The following is a 19287-nucleotide window of genomic DNA, read 5'->3' on the forward strand; positions in this document are numbered from 1 at the left end:
GTCACAAGTCACCAGTACTGCTTGGGGGCGGGGGTAACATGAGGGACTGGTATCAAAGTGGAATCAACATTTAAATTCAGTCTCTTGAGGGGTGTCTGAGTGGCTCTGTCAGTTAAGCATCTGCCTGTGGCTCAGGTCATGATACCGGAGTCCTGGGATCGAGCCACGTATTGGGCTCCCTGCTCAGTGCGAAGTCTGTTTCTCCCTCTCTCTTCTTTTTTTTATATATATCTCTAATACTTAAATGGCTTTATTTTTTTCATTGGAGTTCAATTTGCCAACATATAGCATAACACCCAGTGCTCATCCTGCCAAGTGCCTCCCTCATGCCCATCACCCAGTCACCCCAACCCCCCACCCACCTCCCTTTCCACTACCCCTTTTTCTTTTCCCAGAGTTAGGTGTCTCTCATGTTTCATCACCCTTACTGATATTTTCACTCATTTTCTCTCCTTTCCTCTTTATTCCCTTTCATGATTTTTTATATTCCCCAAATGAATGAGACCATGTAATGTTTGTCCTCCGTTTGACTTATTTCACTCAGCATAATAGCCTCCAGTTCCATCCATGTCAAAGCCCCCCTCTCTCTTCTGCTTGTGTGCTTGCTCTCTCTCTGTGTGTCAAATAAATGAACAAAATCTTTAAAAAAGTAAATTCAGTCTCTTGAAGTTCTTTAGCAATCTGTCCCAGTACACAGGACTTGAACTTACATAACATTTTGGCCTCAAGGGCCTCTTGGGTGGCACAAGCAGTCAGTAATCGGCAGGACCTCAAGTCTTTCAAGCAGGACTAAAGGCACAGCCAGATAAGACCATGACTGGAAGTGGGCAACACACAAGATCTTCAGCGAGCATGGACTGGCTTCCTAGACTGAGAATACAAGTTCTGCAGGCATAGGGGTTTATCCTATTCACCATTGTGCCCCCAGAGTCTGGACCTGTGCCTGGCACACAGTCTCAAGATGGTAAATACATGCTTAATGAATAACTAAAAGGTTTGGACAAGTGTTAGAACTTTGCTAATAGCCTCTGTAGGGAAGAACTATATAGGCAAATTCATGAATTTGCCTTCTGTTAACACTGTGATTTGGAGACAATCACTGTCTGAGAGCAATTCTGCAGTTAAAAAACATGAAAGACTAGTGAAAATCAAACATACTTGGGAAACCTAACCCAAGTACAATTTAATTAAGTAGCCACTAACAACCTGGAACCAAGGCCCGACCTCTTCAATAAAAGGTATAATTCACCCGTGTGTGTGTGTGTGTGTGCGTGTGTGTGCGTGTGCATGTGCTTGTGCGTATGCACCCGCTCATGGTTTTCTACTAATGCTGGGACTTTGGTCAGTTTCCATCTTTAGCTGGAGGGGCTGGGTCAGTTGGGAACAGGGCACCCACAGGGAGCAGTGGAGGGTGATGAAGCCCGGGACCAGGGCAGCCAAGTCTCGGCTGGCAGCAACATCAAAGAGGGATTTGGGGCTAGCAGGCCTGATTCTGAGCGAGTGACAGCCATATAACTGGAATGCTGTGTGTGTGTGGGGGGAGGTGGGGGAGGGTCAGGCAAAAACAACAACAACCCCGTCCTGACCAAAAATAACCAATACTGGCCAAGATAAAGGAAATTCTCACTGTTAATGTCACCATGGGTTTGAAGTGTTGAGGATCCCTGTTAAAATGAAAAGACTTTCTTGGGAGGGGCACTGTTCAGTTCTTCTCTGGGAAGGAACACCGTGGCCTGCCTAGTGCGGTCTGAATAGTAGGGGGCTCCTGGGGGAACTGCCCTGGGGCTGGCTAAGTATAGACGGGTGGAGTGCTGCCTTCGAAGGAGCCTCACAACAGCTCCTGGCTAAATGGGGCTTTGGGCTCTCAGGGGTACAGGCAGATATACCCACATATTCCTGGGCTCGCTCTCAATGTGACCAAAGTGCCTGAGCAGGCAGCTCAAAGAGCAGGGGAGTTTATGACAAAGGAGATCATCTCCTCCTGCTCTTCTCGGGAATGGGCTCTGAAGAAGCTGTGAGGAGCAGGGATATACCAGAGCCTTACTTTGCAACACTAACCTTCAGCATTCCCTGTCCAGGGGATCTCATTTGCTTGTTCTTCGGGCATCCTCCCTGCATATACCCTCCTCTACTTACTTGCTTATAAGCGGCATGGGTGAGAAGGGGACTCTCAGGTAGGCTCTGTGGCTGATAAGGGGTCGCTGGGTTCCCCCTCCCCATGAAGTCACTTCTTTATACCCAGAGCCTCCTTTATTAACCCAAAGGAATGAGTCTGGCTGGTGGGGGGGAGGGGAGTGCCAGGCAGAAAGGCAGGTTGCTGGGGGAGTTTTCTTTGGCCATTTCCTGCCACTCTCCATTGGCAGTCCTCCTCTCTGACTTTGCACTGGGCCACCCTGGCAGCAGGCACAATCCTCACACCAGAGCTCGCCAGGGTGGCCGGTGGCCCTCGCCCCTTGACACCCCTCCTTCCTGCTTTTGTAAAAATGCTGGCAGAACCTCAGCCCTGAAGCCCCGCTCTGGCTTAACCAGGTGATGGCCAACTGCCTCACACCAGGTGGAGCCAGGTTGGGTGGAGGGAGGGAGACAGGGGAATAGGGCCAGGCAGCCCCCACCCCACCCCACGGCCCTGTTGTGAGGTGCTGACAGCTGGGAGAGGACCTGAAACCAGTTAGCCTGGGGCTCCGGGCCAGCAGTGTATTTTCATCTTGTTTTGAATGGGACTGTCCTCCTGTAAACACGTCCGTGTCAGGGAGAAGAAAATGTAGAATGGCTTAAATTAGGTGGGTGGAATGCATCCCACCCATGAATCACCAGCACGGGGAGAATGCCCTACAGGTGGGCCTCACTTTACGCAAACCTGTCTTATAAAAGCCTCGCTTCAACAAGGGGGCCGCGAAGGACAGCTGTTAGGTCTTGACCTATCACAGGGAGATCTCAAAGCCACATCTGGTCTGAGTAAGAACAGCAGCAGCTCTTGAGTACTGATAGCTCAGCAGGCACTGTGCGAAGAGCCTTATATACATTAGCCTTTGGAACCTTGTCAACAGTTGAGGTAGTTGACAGGAGGGGGTGGGTATCATATTGTCATTAGGTCCATTCTGTGGATGAGAAAACAGAGGCCCAGAGAGGTTAAGTGACTTGCCTTGGATCACCCAGCTAGTAAGTGGCAGAGGCCAAACGTGAACCCCTGATTCCAAAGCTCTGGGTCGGCTCCAGCTAGGCATTTTGCTTTGTTTTGAGATTTCCAGTGGAGGCTACCTTCTAGGCACAGATGTTTCTTCCCACTGAAACCTCCTCCATCACAGCTGCAGAAGAACTGGAAACCTCAGCAGGGTCTGGGTGGGGAGCCCTAGGGTGCAGGCTGGTTGATTCCCATTGCAGTCCCAAGAGAGGGGAGGCCCCCGGCAGGTCAGGATGAGACAGATCAACTCAGGGACTGGAGGGCCATTTAAGGGCAACTGCTTGACCAGACTCAGGGAAGGCCCCTCAGGAACTGCACGTACAAACCACTCAGACGCCAGGCTGCAGAAGGGACAAAAGACTTAGTATAATCTAGTATAAGGAAAGACCAAATGTAAACATGTATTTTAAAACAAAATGTCATGGATCATGCTGTAGGCACAGGGCTGGCCCCCGGGGCCAAACTGTGAAGCAGGTGTCTGCCTCCAGAACCTTCCTGCTTCCTTTTTCAGGTACCTTCCTCCTGCCTGTCCCCTCAGGTGACCTGTGTCCTCCTGCTGCTGGGAGTTTCGTGGGCCCCCCTTACTACCATCTGGGATGCCCCGTCCTCCCTAGAAGTGTCCACTTTAAGGGAGACTCAGTCTCCCTCCACCAAATGCAACATACCTGGTTTGGGAGCCAATCCTAAAGGACAAATCATTTGTATTTGTGTCAATGATAGGTAATGGCTCATAGGTTCTCCTCAGGCCTACCACAGGGGCTTTAACCCATAGATTTCAGTCAGTGGTATTTTAGGCATGGGTGGGGCTTCTTGGGGTGGAAAGGGAAAGAACTGTGGGGGGAGGATGACCATGGGAGGGGGGGATATTGTTTTTCAGGGATCTTCAAATCTTGCCAAGTAGGCCACAGGCTACTCTGACTGTAGGTAAGCCTGGCTCTACAGAGAAGGATAAATACCATGTCCTTATACTGATGCTGTATTATTTCTAGAACATGGTGGAAAGAGCACTGCAATAGTAATCAGGAGACCTGGGTTCTGGTCCTGTTTTGTCCCTGACTACCAGAACAACCCTGGAAAAGTCCTGTAACCATTCTGGGCCTCAGTTTCCCCTGTATGTAAAAAGACAGGATCAGGGCTGCAAATTTATATTGACTTGGGTGCTTACTTGGTGAATGATACCCCTCTTTAGACTGGGGGCTTCATGAAGCCATACGCCACAGGTCTAGAGCAGTGTCTGGCACATAGCAACGCTCAACAAATGGAATAATAGAATGAATGAACGAACTAAATGACTGAATGGCAAAAGTGACTTCTGAGGTTGCTGCTGGTTCTAATCATCTCTCAGCCTTGACTTTATCAGATGCAGCCATGCCTCTGAGTGGAGAGGCCCAGGCCAAGGGCTGGGTGAAGCCTTCAGGCCCTTGTGCTGAGGACCGTGGGGTGCAGGAGCAGCCTTCAGGACCCTAAGTAGCAGGCAAGAGCTTCCAGGAGGCCCAGGAGGCCTGCAGGATGCTGGATGGGAGGGTGGTAAGGGCTGTAGGAAGGGCACGGTGGGTCAGGAGGAGTCAGGAGAGTCACTTTTACACAGTTTTCTGTAAAACAGGAAGCCGAGATAACAGAGACCTGATGGGTGTCTGGACTGAGGTAGGAAAAGTGCCGAGTTGCATGGTGACTCAAGGTCAGGAGCTGGAACGGGGCCTGGAGCTCTCAAGCCTCAGCTCACCCCCTTGGGACTGCCCCTGGCTTTAGGCCAGCTCCCTGAATAGTTCCCCCACCCCCACCCACCCCTCCACAATTCCAGCTTCTTAGGCTATCCTACTTCCTTGTCCAGGCGGCCCCGCTGTCTTCCCTACAGAGCCATGTGGAATCCCCCTCCCCCCCAGCCGCCCTCCAAGGACTCTGGTACAGTCACCCATCAGAGCTCTCAGAGGCCCACTTCTGGGCAGACCTGCCCCCCTTCTCAGTGTTGCCCTCATTTACACTCTGATGCAACTCCTCCCCTTCTTACACAAAAGGGGGAGGTTTGCCTGCACAGCCTCCTCTCCACTCCTAACATCCCCCCTGTGTCCTCTCCCCCACTCTGTGGCTAGTGCCTTCTCCTAGGAGCAATCTTGGGCATTATTCAGAGGTGCTAAGATTTTCTCCCATGGCCCCACCCTTTCCTCCAGCACCCATCACATTGTAACAGGGGCCACAGTTTCAATCCAAAAGAATGAATCTCTTAAGAGTGACACTTCAGGTACAAGTGAGCCGAGTGAGGCTCACTTGTATCTATGGGGTGGGGGGCCCTTCCCAGAATTCCCAAGATAACACTATGGAGGTGCTTACCTCCACACTCTGCTCTGAATGCTCATTAGGCTGATTCTGGCATTTGCTTTCCTTGGGGAGTTGGGAGACCAAAGTTCTGATTCCATCAATCCCATTAAAATGGTCTGTGTGACCCTGGGCAAGTCATTTCATCTCTCAGAGTTTTAATTTCTTCATCTGTCAAATGGGCGTCAATCACTCCATGACCTACCCACCTTGACAGAGCTATTATAAAGACGAAAGAAGAGAGAGAGAGAGAGAGAGAGAGAGAATGTGGGGGGGGGGGAGAGAAAGCGAGCTTTTTAAATGGCAAGGTCCTGGACAAATAAAAGGAATTATTATGTCTCCCTTCTGTTATGCTTGAAGGACTCATTCAGGTTGGACTGTAGGGCCCTCCTTACAAAAGATGCCAGTGCGCCTCTGGAACCTTTCCTCTCTCCTGTCCTGTCTCTCCTCTAGGGTTTGGCCCTAAGCCACGTCTGGTCTCCTGTGCACCTCAGCTCCACTTTAAGAACATCTCCTGCCCTGCCCCTGTCCTCTTCACCACCCATCATGTACCAGTAGGCCTTCCTTTGCCATCCAAGGGCCTCTAGTCATTCTCTCTCCCTCTCCAGCCATCTGTGTGCCGAATGACCACTCTTTTAGCCCTGACCTCAGTCATCCCCATCAAAAGCTTTTAAAAGGAAGGACTCTGGGGTGGGGGTTGGGGCTGGGAATGATTGAACTTGACCATTTGCTACAGAGGCTGAACACAGAACAGAACACCCAGCATGTGCTCAAAAAACATACCATTGTTTGGCTATGTGGGGGGGGGGGGCAGGGTGGAGCTTTGGGGGTGGAGTCTGTTTTGAGCCTCCTGAAATCAAGCCAGATAGGCAATTGCCTGCTCCACCTCTAGATTCGCCAGGCTCTGCCTGCCTGCTATTCCCTCCAATCTTCCCCTTTACCTCTCAACCCCGATAGTGGGCTGGGCTCTTTGATCTCTAGGACCTGCACACTAGAATGTGATCTCGGCCCTCCCTGGCCTAGTTCCACAGTTTCTCTGGTGAACCACCCCCCCCCAGGGATGAGAGGCTGGGAGCAGTTTGGGGCACCCTCTGAATTTCCCAGAATAAGCAATCAGTTCCCTCTGAAGGACCTCACCCACGAGTCTCTTTACCTAAGAAAATCTGGGATTCCCCCCACCACCACTGCCCCAAATCAGGAGCTCCTGAGCTTTTCCTAGAGGCTAGAGAGTGATGCCCACCACAGTTCGGCACTGCTCCTGTACAAGGGCCATGGCAGTCCCCTTGGCTGGAATGTCTCTTGGTCTGGCAAACACTGGAAAGAAGGTTTCTCCCCAGATTGTGGGGGCAAAGCCCTTGCCTTCCTCTGAATGCTCCCTCAGGGTTTCCTTTCAACCTGCCCTTCCCAGGAGGAAATCAGAAGCAAAAGGTGACCTTGCCAGGCCTTGCCAGGGACTGGTGACAAGGTGGCAAAGCATGGCCTCATTCTGTTGGCCCTGGCCACCTGCCGCCCTCCCTGCCTCTGCCTGTTGCCAGGCCCCCATGTTGGCAGGCAGGTCTGGGGGAGGTGGGATTCCCTGGAGGCCACCAAGAAGGCTGGTCCCATAACAGAGATGGCAAAGGTGGTCTCAGAGGCCCAAAGGTGAAGCAGCTGAATCAGTGGCAGGACTCTGAGGTAAACGAAGGAAGAGGGGAGTCCACCATGTAGAGTCTGGGTCTTCGGTGGCAGTGGGAGGTTGGTAAGAAAGATCACCAAATCTCACATTTGTTAAACCAGTAATGGAAAGAATGATGATGATAATAGCTACTACTTATTGAGAGGTTATTAGGTACCAGGCACTGTGCCAAGTGCATTTCATGCATTATTTCCTTGATTTCTCACAACAACCCTATGTAATTTTGTTTTGTTCTGTTTTTACAGATGATACATGAGGGAATGGCAGTTCAGGGAGTTTGTGACCAGCCCAATATCACACACCTAGCACTGGCACTTAAGGACCTCGTTGACTCTGGAACATACACTCTTCACTCCTAAGCCAGCTGTCACTGCTCCTGCCCCAAGCATGACCCTGGTGGCCAAAAGGCCCACCAGCTACCCTCCAATGTGGCTGGGCCTCACAACGACCCAAGAACCTCATTTACCTGGAACTGACTTTTTTTCACCTCACTTTTCACACACACCCCCACTGAAGAGCCCAACAATTTCAATCAGGGATTCTTTTAAGAGCATCCAATGGATGGGACAGGGGCCACACCAGAGGCCGATGCTTTAAATCGGGAAGGAGACCAACTTTTGCTCTTGGTCCTGCAATGACATGGTCACATGATCCCAGGCAGGCTGAATCCCCTTTTAGGCCCTCAGTTCCATAACCTGCCCAGACTTTTTTCTCTGGTCCCAGGCAGAGGTCAGTAATGCATAAAATCTAAGAGTATCAAATTCTTAGTGATGGGCCTCTGACCATGCTTGCCTCCATGGAAGAAGCCCCATGGGTTTGAAAGTGTTCCAACTCCCCACTGTCCACTCAGGGCTTACCCTTTGGTGAGTCTGTTGTAACACTCACCACCACCCTCAACATGGTCTGGGAGCCGCTTGGTACCGCCATGCCAGGAGGTGGCTCCTTCCCCACTAAGCCCTCTCTCCTTGAACATGCATCGGTGTCTAACCTTCCCAATCACTACTTTGAGATGACCTTGACTTGCCTTTTCCTCTTTTTCTTCCTCTCCTTTCCTACCACCCCCCACCAGCAGCCCACTATTGCTCTGGGAGCATCATCCTTCTTTTCTCCTGGCAAACAAGTCTGTGCACACCAGCTGGCTTCCTCCTTAAATGTGCAATCCTCCCCTTTGGCCTATTTGGCATTTCTGGCCTCTTTTTGTTGCATTTTTGTTTTCCTACATATTCAGAGAGATGGAAGGAACCTTGAGGATCAATGAGTTCCATTCCCTCCTTTGATGGGGGAGGAAAGTGAAATTTGGGCTAGAGCAAATGACGTGCCCAGGGTAATACAGCTAGGCAGGGGGAAGGGCCAATACTTCATCCAGGTCTGCCTGATTTGGCAGCCGCTGCTCTTATTCTCTCTGTCCTTTAGGTAAGGCCTTGGCCCACCAGCCACTTCTCTCCCCATCTCCAAATGTACCTATTGTCCATGTCACACCACTCGCCACTGATTCTATTCCCTGGTGCCCTTCCATGTATATATCTAGGTTTCCCAACAGAAAAGTGGTCTGGGGGCAGGGAGCCAACTAATCCTTCCTACTTGAATAAGGCACAAAGCGGGGAAATGACCTGCTTAAGGTCATACAGCTCATTAGTGGGAGACCTGGGAACAGGATCTGGGCCTCCTAGCCACTTCCACTCATCATGAAGCAGTGCACCTCTGCTGCTTTCTCATCTCCCCCTTCTGTACTCTGATGAAATTTCCTTTCTTGCCTCTTCCTCTCCCCTTTATCTTCTCCTCCTTCCTAACTTCTGCCTTTCTTGCAAACCTGACAGATTTCAGAGCTGGACAGGACCTCAGGGATCATTTAGTTCCACTGATCACTTAACAAAGGAGAAGACTGACAACAGGAGATGGGAAGTCATTGGCTTGAAATTGGGATAGCTAATTGGGGGCCCAGCTGGGATGAAGGCCTGGGTCCCCAACTGCCAAGTTCGGTGCTCTTTCAACTATCCTCTTCCTGTCTGAGCTTTAAGTCCAGAGTCCTTCCTTGAAGATTCCAATCTCCTCCCCTGCCATCCAGATCCAGTAGGATCTGAGAATGCTTGGGTCCAGGGTCCTACAGTGTCCCTGGTGAAAGGTGGAAGGAGCAGAGAGGCCAGCAACCACTCCCATATCCCCATATCTCACCCCTAGAGGCCCTGCCTGGCCTTGCCAAGAGCGGTGACTATCAAATATGTGTTGACATAAAGCCATAGCCTCTTGGATTCTCAGTTCATGGCCTAGATGGTGGCGTCAAAGCGTGAGCCGGCTGCAAAACGAGGTCAGTTCACTGTCCTCCCAATGGAAAAATCGTGTAAAATCAATAGCACTTATAACGTCAACCGACCTAGAGACCTTTCCTCTGTTTGTGTTTTCCTCCTGAGCTGCTCTTTCTCACCCACCCTGCTGTGAAGGCATAGACAACACAGGAATCTGGCAAGCGAAGCCAGGAATCTGGCAAGTGAAGCCAGGAATCTGCAAAGGCCGGCTCCCACCTCCCAGAGCCCCTGAACCTAAGGGAGAGAGGGGGCATATTAAGGTCTGAATGGTTTGTGAAGACCCCCCCCCCAAGACCCTCCTGGCTCCCTCAGGTGATGTTAATCAGATCCAAGGCCCTCCTGGGCAACTGACTCCTGGTTGGGAATAACCAGAAGCTGCTCAGAACTCCAGTAGAGATTCTGGAAGCTCAGCCCTACACCGGTTTACCACACTGGGCCTTCACTAAAGAAGAGAACAATCAGAAAGCCAATTAGACAACACCATGGGGCCTTCCTGCCCTGGGAAGTGTCTGAGGCCCTCAGACTAGAGTGGATGTTGGCCCTCTTCCCAGACATCCTGCCCCCACCTCCAGTGGGTGTATCCTACCTTCCCTCCTTGCACACAGAGGGTGGCTGCCCCTGTGCTGTTATTTGCATGGTCACAAACAGGCTTCTTCCTCCTATCCTTAAACTGGTCCTACCACCAAGCCTCAAATTTCCACTATCACATGCAGTCCTTTATAGGAAAATATTGTGAGTTTATTCCTGCCTGGATTCGTTTGGCAAATATTTATCGAGCACCAAGCCTGGGTCAGACACTGGTAGCTTCTATCAACCGTGTATTGTGCTATTGAAGACTATTGTGCCTCATGACTTCCCTCTGAGCACTGAGGGCCGGATGAAACAGCACATTTTTTGCTCCCAGACAAAAGAAACTTAGGGATGAGATATGAAGGCAGGTCCTGAGAGTTAGTGTGTGGGTCTCTGGACACTAGAGACATTGGGGCATGGGCACATAGGGTGGTGAAGTGGGAGACGCCTCTTCCATACAAACGTGGAGGACCAGGGACAAACACGCCACGCCCCCAGAGAAGTCATTATGGGTGGCTGTAAGAGGCAGACGTAAGGACGATCACAGAGCACAACTGTGCCCTCTGCCCTCAGTCCCCACAGCAGGGTTCCTTGCCTGTTGTCTTCCCAAGCAAGGCAAAGGACAGGACATTTTGGAAGAAGTGGTTCTCTCTCTCTCCTGATATGTCCTCGGGGCACTACGTTTGGCTCTTTTGCCGGTCAAGATCTATCCAAGGCATCTGAAGACAACTAGGTGCCTCTCTCAGTGGAAAGTTTTCCTGGTTAAACACTCCACCCCCAATCCCCCAATGCCTGAACCAAGTTTCACAGCTCACCTTCTCCTAGACAAGGCCTTGGCCCTGCGCCTGCTCCCCCAACCCTGCCCTCTGGGTGATCTTGCTCAAGGATGCCAAGGGAGTTGGTGGCAGGGGCTGGGAGCAGAGCCCAGATTTCCTGGATCCTGGCCTGGCACTTTTGCCACCAGACCCTGCTACCTCTCCCTCTCATCTCTTGCCATTTGTACTCTGTCTACATTCTCTGGAGGCGTGTGCCCTGCACTCCACTAGCATTCACTGGGTGAGATGTTCCTGCCTAATACCACTCAGTGGTTCAGCTATATGGGGCATAGGGAATCTGGCGGTTGGCTGTCCCTGGGGCCAGGCCTGGTGGGGAGGAGGCCAGGCCACTTTGCTGCTCTGAGATCTGCAGAGCCTGGGTCCCTAAGCCAGTCATTTTTTTTTTCACCAGGGACCCTAGTGCAGCTCCTAAATTTGGTGTCTCAGAGCTAGGACCGGGTCACGGTGGGGGGGCCCCCCACTCCCCAGGCTTGTTGCTATGACACACGGTTCTACAAGTGCTGAGCGGCATTGTAGGGGCCGGATGCAAACGGCACGCAGCAGGGTCTAGCTGTGAGCCAGTTGGCCAGCTGACATTTCAGTGTCCAAAGAGCTTGTGTGTACTGGACAAGCTGTTTATTGTGGTCTTGGCACTGCCCGGCCCTTCAGACGGCAACAAATGCTCCTGAACTGGGAAAGGAGAGGAAATAAGGAATCAGCCGTAGCCAAAGGAGACCTGGAATCTCTTCCCTTGCACCATTTGCTCCCTGCAGCTGACGTGCTGGTGGTGCCAACCATCGGAAGTGCCCCTGTGAGGGAACTGGAGGGGGCAAGCCCCACAAGCTTCCATTCGCGCAGGCCTAGATCACAGCTCGTGTACAAGCCCACGTCAGTACCCTGTTGTCTGCCTGCCCAGCTCCCCAAGGCTGCTGCTGCTGGAAGGTCAGGCAGTCAGTATTTGGAGTAGGAAGGAGAAATCTTAATGCCACAAGGTCTAGATTTGCAGAGAAGCTGGTACCCCAAGTCTGCAGGCTCTACACACACACACACACACACACACACTCACACCCATACCCTGAAGGAGATGGTCATCAACAGGCCATGATAAAATGACTCCTTTCGAGTCCTGTCCTGGTCGTTTCAGATATACTGAGGGCTGACAACAGGCTGGGGAGAATGTACCAAGGATTTATGTGTTAGAGCGTAGGGTGGGGTGAACCCGTGAGACAAATAAGATCCCAAATGAAGGGAGTCGGGGAGCCAGAGTCCAGCGAACTTGTGGGGGAAGGCAAAATTTTTCAGAAGAATTTGGCCCAATCAATGCCCAGGAGCCAGTCTCCTCTGGCCTATGGCCTGAGGGCAAGCCCTATTTGGGAAGGACAGAATCAAGGATAAGGGGTTAAAGTCTGCCTCAGGCTCTTGACTTCCACCCAGGATTGTGGTTGCCAGGGCTGGACAAACAAACTGCTAGGGTATCTTCTGAGCAACCTGGTCAGGGCCTCTGGTTTGTCAGTGGTTTAGCAAGTAGCCCTATCAGGCCAGCTTTGTGTGATAAACACCTTCAATACACACACATACACACATACATACACACATGCACACACTGCAGTAGTAATGAACACTAGCAATAAACATTTGTTGAGTGCCTACTTTGCACCACAACGATGGGAGAGCTGGTGGGGTGATGATGGGAAAGAGGGAGGGTGGGCCGCAGAATGCCCACCAGATACTAGAGCTAAGATCATCTAAGTCTGCAGCCTTATGCTTCTTGGTGACACAGGGCTCCACGTGATGCCCTGCCATGACACTGGTACTCAGTAAAACGGCCAGAGAATATAAAAAATAAGCCCAACTTGGCCACCTTGGGGGAATACATACAGACCAAGTTGCTGCCTCCCACTCCATAAGACTCAAGCTTTATTTTTATTTTTTTAAAGATTTTATTTATTTATTCATGAGAGACACAGAGAGAAGCAGAGACATAGGCAGAGGGAAAAGCAGGCTCCCTGTGGGGAGCCTGGTGTGGGACTCGATCCCAGGACCCTGGGATCACAACCTGAGCCAAAGGCAGATGCTCAACCACTGAGACACCTAGGCATCTCAAAACCCAAGCTTTAAAGTGGCTTCCCCAGAAGCTGGGTCACCAGGCATTACTGAAGTCCCTAGAGTGTGGTGGGCATTGGGAACAAAGAGATGACCACAATAGGGACCCTAGCCTTGAGATGCAGCTAGGCTGGCCAGGGAAATGTTAGATTTGCCTTGAGTCACCTCAAGGGGTCAATTGAGGTGAGGGGGGCAAGCTGTGTACATTCTAAGCCCCTGGGCCTCCCCGGGGATGGGGCCATTGCCTTCAGCTCCACTGTCAAGAGTGAGGCAGCCCCACTAGAACCATTCTTTATTGGGTGGCTTCTGCAGAGGCAGCTCAGAGCCATCTTTTAGGACAGTCCTGGGCACTTTAACTGGCAAGGCAAGAGCCTGAAATGGGTGAGGGCTGGAAGAAGGAGTGAAACCACAGGAGGTTATCCTCACCCTCACTCTCCCCAGTGTCTGCCAGTGGACCCCCCTACCCCCACCATGCACACCACCAGAGCACCCTTCTTTGGAGCTCTCCCCCCACCAGCATATTGTCTCCTCCCTCCCTGGGAAGCCCAAGGCTTAGAGAAATGAATCCAAGTAATTAACTAATTAATGAATATGGATGGCAAAGTTGCTGAGGTTGCTGGAAAACACCCTGTTGCCGCCAACACACACAGCCCAGCCAGGCACCCGCCTCCCACCGTGGGCGAAGCAGAGGCCACAGAGGGACTACTTTACTGTGTCTCCCCAAGGCTCCAGCTGCAGCAGCAGTGCCCGCCACCCAGCAGGCCTGTGCCCAATGCCAGGAGACCTCAGTGGGGCAGCCCGTCCCTTTTCAATGACAGCCCTCCCCTGCCTCCACCTGGGGCTGCAATATGCTCAGTTACTCAGCATCAAGGGTACTCTGCGGTCCAAGGAAGTCCATCTGTGGGCCTCCCTGATGCAAAGTGCAAGGCTGCAGGAGATGTCTGGATGGAGATAGGAGAAGGGGAGAGAAAAGGAGAAGGAGAGACGGAGAGACACACACAGCTGGCAGGAGCCCATCTCCAGCTGTTGGGCGGGCTGTTTCCTTTGATAAAGCACTTGGCAGTACTCCCAGTTCTGTAGTTTCTGGCCTGCGAAAGCACACCCAGAGCATGAGCCTGCCTGTGGGAGGACTTCAGCCTTGCTTTGTTTTTTTCTTTCTTTCTTTCTTTCTTTCTTTCTTTCTTTCTTTCTTTCTTTCTTTCTTCTTCTTTCTTTCTTTCTTCTTTCTTTCTTTCTTTCTTTCTTTCTTTCTTTCTTTCTTTCTTTCTTTCTTCTTTTTCTTTCTTTCTTTTTCTTTCGCTTTGCAAAATGCCCCTCCCCTTCCAAGGAACCTTGCCCCTCCTCACACCCAGGCAAAGTGAAGTTGTCCTGGCAGGTGATGTGGGCTGGGCCACCGGCATGTCTTCACAGAAAGCCAGTGCCACAATGGAGCACCTGAGATGGGTGTGCAGTGAGGCCCTGGTGTGCATGCGTGGTGTGTGTGTGTGTGTGTGTGCGCGCGTATGTGTGTGACAGAGAATGAGAGAGAGAGAGAGAGAGAGAAAGAGAGAGAGAGAGACTATGTGTGTTTGTGTTTGTCTGAGAGGCTGTGCTCGTTTGTTGTGGCCAACACTGCCTTCTGTGTGGCATGTCATCACTGTTTTCCCCGCCTAGGCTGGTCCCAGCTCCCTAAAGTCTCCCGGGAAAGGACTGGGAAAACAGGGGAAGTCCCCGGGGTCACATGATCTGTGGAATAACAAGCCCTCCCTCCAATCCCTGGTCCTGTGTCTTCATGGAAGCCTGTCTCCTTCCTCCCTGGTGAAGTTAGGATCCGGGCTTGAAGGCCTCTTGGGTTCCTTATGGAGGAACCGGAGCATGGAGTGTCACCGAGCCCCCGCCAGGCTCATTTACAGCCTAATGACAAATTGCTTTCACTGTTGCCAGCCCCTGCAGGGCCTCCACCAGGCGACCCGATTTCCCAGATCCCCCAGGGCAACTATCTGACCCAGGGACCTGCACGGGCTCTTCATGTGGTCCCCAGAAGTCCCCGCTCCCTGGGAGACCCAAGCACAGAGCCCACTCCCGCACCCAGCCCTGCGGGGGGGCCCCAGAGGCCAGGTCTCTGAGGGTACCTCTTGGGCTCAGTTGCAAGGCTGCCACCCAGGGGAGGGGGCCCTGCCCAGTCCAGTCCAGTGGGAGCCACAGCACCTCCTCTGCAGCCCCGGGGGGAGGCGGCCGCCCCACTGGAAGTAGCGCTCAGGGTGACCGTGAACCACCGTGCCTGTGGCCCAAACCAGAGTGGCCCTGGGCCCTTTGCAATGGGAGAAACAGAAAAGAATGCAGCCGGGGAACTTTGGAGCAGCTTCCACGCTGAAGGTCCTCAAGCATCCCCTGGCCCTCACTCACCCCCTCATAAAAAGCATTTACCCCCTGAAAATAAGGGAGGGCATTTAGAGTCACCGGACATCAGAGCCAGAAGGCACTTTAGGAATCATCTGGTCCCACCACTTCATCTTACATATGGGGAAACTGAGGCCCAGAGTGAGGCAGAGAGTTCTGCTAGCTAGCGGAACAACTGGCATTGGAAGTTAGGGCACTGTCCCAAAGACTTCTGGGTCCTGGCCATGGCTGAAAGAAGATATCCCAACCTGAGGCCCAAGCAGACATTTTGGGACCTGGAAGCTACAGACCCAGACCTAAGTGGGCAATGTAGTCTGATGAGCTGAGGGTGGCCATAAGGGGCTGTGAGCACTCTAGATCCCTTTCACCTATCAATAGTCCTGCCTGTTGGCACTGCTGGGCCAGCTGGGCATCATACCTGGGGCTCAATGTCAAGCCTGAGTTGGGCTGGGAACCCCCGCTCTTCCCTGCCTTTACCCTTCCTGGAATATTCTTTATATTGAGGCTTCAAAGTCTGTAACGAGGTGGAAGCCCAGCCCTAATTTTTCCACTGGTGGGAGTGGGGGTGGAGTTGGAGGGAGGCAAACCCAGATATATGACACAGATATATGAATCCTTGGGAATTCAAAGCCCACCTGCTCTTGCCTAGCCCAGATGTAATATGCCAATTGTGAACACAGTAGAGGAAGTGGGTGGGTGGGAGTACTTACCAGCTTTAAGCCATGCATAGCTTCCTCAACTTTGAGCCACCTCGGGGGCCAGACTGTAGGCAAATGTCAAAGTCCACAAGGCTGACCCTGGCATGCTTAGGCCAAAATTATATCGATTGTGTCTGTGCTCAAGCCCTGGGCTGGGGCTGAAGCTGTGCTGGCCCTGCCCTTTCTGACATGGCCACCCCTGCAATACTAGAAGCTGCTAACGCTTTACTATGGCCAGCATGGAAATAGCACATGCTGTTTTCTGAGACAGGGTGGCCTGGATATCTGGGAGCAGCTCCATTAAAACAAAGAGCTCAGCACGGAAGACAATCATGCCCACTACTTTTAATACTTAAACACACACTTTGGAAGCTACTCTAACCACTTCCACTGCTCTTGTTCTTCCTGAGGACTGTGGTATACAAGCAACAGAACAAGGTCCTTTTTGACTTTCCACTCATGAGGTTCTGCACCAAGATTCCAGACAGTTGCAGCCACCACTTAATTCCACCTATCATTTTATTTTATTTTATTTTATTTTATTTTTTATTTATTTATGATAGTCACACAGAGAGAGAGAGAGAGAGAGAGAGGCAGAGACACAGGCAGAGGGAGAAGCAGGCTCCATGCACCTGGAGCCCGACGTGGGATTTGATCCCAGGTCTCCAGGATCGCGCCCTGGGCCAAAGGCAGGCGCCAAACCGCTGCGCCACCCAGGGATCCCCACCTATCATTTTATAGAGCCCATCATTTTATGAGATGTTTTGGTATGTGTTCTTTTGCATTTGCGGATGTATGTCTTCAGGGCATGCTTGAGTTAGTTCTTTGCACGTATTCCACCCCCCCAAGGTCTTAGGTGTTTTTTTATTTTCCTCCCCTTTTCCCTCCCCCTGTGGCATTCAGGACAGTGGTGTGGCCAAGAGGATAGTCCCAATAGTGCTTGTTCAACTCAGTAGCAACAATTGAGGAGGCCAGTATAATTTCTGAATTCATCTGTATTCAGTGATGATGGAAATCTGCAGCTGGATGTATCCGTTGCAGCAAAGAAAGTGCTATTCTTGAGGGGAGGGCCACCCAAATCCAACACATCAGTTGACTTAACCACCTGCCTCCCTGTCCTCTTCATTAAATAACAGATAAGCAGTTGGGAGAAGGGTGGGGTGTCTCACACCAAGTGGCCATTAAGCCCAGAAGCTGCATACATTCTATTTCCCAGCATCCTCTACTCTGTTTCATCCATCTCTTTGGCAACAGGGTGTTAGGCTGCTTTCTAGGTTCATTTTCAGAAGTGGCAGTCTCCCTGAATTGAGCCACATGACTGCATCAGAGCCAGAGTGAGTTATTGATAGGAAATTATTGACTTTAGAGAACATGTTTATTCATTTGTGGGTATCCACATACACCTTGTTTGTAGGTTCACCTAGGAGAAGATATAAGGGGACTGGTTTTTGATGGTGGGAGTACATTTATAGATGTATATTTATCAATACTTTTCCTAAAATACTCATTCCCATCAGAACTGTGTCTGGTTTTCCTTCTCTCCTGTTTCATAAGTGGCTTCACAGACTAAGTAGCTAGAAATCTCTCATTTCTAACATGAAGAATACAAACATTGTCCAGAGACCTGTATTATAGCTAAGACTGAAAATTTAGCTAGTATCTCCAAAGAGTGAACTACTTACTATTAACCAAGTCATTAATTAGGGTCATGTTTGCACTTCAATTATCAGCCCCAAACATCTGTTTGTTTAAACCAAGGTCACTTTAGTTTATTACAGTATAGCCACTGGTGAGATAATCTGCTTAGATTTCACGAGTATGTGTGAATTGCCTACCTCAGCCCTTATTTTCACAGAATAAGAGTTCTCTTGAAGGCACAGGGTCAGACTAAAGATAATAAATGATTTTCCTTCTCAACAGAACTAAAAACAAGGATTTAATTAATTCACCAAATTCTAGGATTGAATATCTATATTACATTTCCTAATGATGTTAATCTGTCCAAGGGTGACCCACAGGATTCCCATTGATCCAAGAACAATCTTTAGGCAGACATTTCATTGGCTCAGAGATTGTTTCCCAGTCATTAAGTGCTGCCCTTCTCAACCGTGCAGTCACCCCCACTTTGTTGGTAGAAACTGCAGGTGGCCAGGGAGAGGAGACTGTGGGGGTGGGCAGTACTAGAGATCATGAAGCAGAGAGGTGGGGGGATTCATGGTAGAAAGTATCTCCTTAAGGAGGAGGAAGCAGAGGCAGAGAATTCAAGGAGGTCTCGGGTAGAGAATAAGGAATAGAGGCCAAGATGGTTCTCCCAGGCAAGCCCAAGACTTGAGGGTAATCCAGACATACACCCTCACAAACCCTCACCAGACACACATACGTGTGCGCGCGCACACGCGTGCACACACACACACACACCCCTCTTTTACATATCCTTCTTTACCATGACTCTCAAGTTCCATATATAGGAGTAGATTCAGATGGAGTTACACACATATGTCACACACACAAGAACACCAACCTTCCCACCAGACACTAACCTTCCAGCTGTCCCTTCACAAACACAGGTATCCTTCTCCCCCTGCCCCACATAATTATATTTACCATATATTTTTTTCATACCTCTTTTGCATGTACCTTAAACCTATTTTTTATGCATGTCCATGTTACTACCCAAATCCCCTCCACACACTCAAGTCTAGACACATGTACACAGTTACACATGGACACACATGCACATCCTCCTCCCCAACAAAGGCAAAAGAAGGCCGTGCTCAGTAAAATCTAGTGCTTTCTTCCTTTGTAGAGGGGATCTGAAGGAGTAACTAGATAGCTAGGTGAATCTGAAAAGTACTTATTCTAATGGCTCTTAGTATGGTGGAAAAGTCCATCAAGGACATTTGAAATCCCTCACAGAGTTCACTCCCTTGGCCTATAGACAAGACACCAGTGGTAACCTTTAGCGACTGCCAAAAGCTTCTAAGACTCTGTTAGTCCTGCTATGCTAGCTGACCTTTGCAAGGAATCCTGGGTATTTTGAACTAGTGACATTCAGTAGAAGATATAAAACAAAACAAAACAAAAACAACATCTTTCCCTGACATTTAAGAACAATACTAAAGTGTCTGTCCAAATTCACCTAGCAGGCCTGGCCTGTGGCGAGATGGTGAGGAAGGAAAAGTTCATTTTAAAGCCCACCTGTCCTGGGTCCTCATCTTGTACCCTGCCAGGCTTACTCTGTTCTAGCCAA

The 19287-nt window shown here is 50.7% G+C and overlaps 2 protein-coding genes across 8 annotated transcripts in view; one reads left to right on the plus strand and one right to left on the minus strand.

Annotated features, from left to right (window-relative positions):
- Positions 1 to 19287, minus strand: part of TSC22D3 (TSC22 domain family member 3) — a 62798-nt gene that overhangs the window by 14783 nt on the left and 28728 nt on the right. The gene's annotated exons all lie outside the window — the stretch shown is intronic.
- MID2 (midline 2) overlaps positions 16561 to 19287 on the plus strand; it is a 202957-nt gene continuing 200230 nt past the window's right edge. Inside the window, exon 1 of the mRNA XM_035711999.2 lies at positions 16561 to 17371. The gene's annotated coding sequence lies outside the window, so the exon portion shown is untranslated. The remainder of the gene's footprint in view (positions 17372 to 19287) is intronic.

This window comes from Canis lupus, chromosome X (assembly GCF_003254725.2).
Source record: "Canis lupus dingo isolate Sandy chromosome X, ASM325472v2, whole genome shotgun sequence".
Classification (NCBI taxonomy): domain Eukaryota; kingdom Metazoa; phylum Chordata; class Mammalia; order Carnivora; family Canidae; genus Canis; species Canis lupus.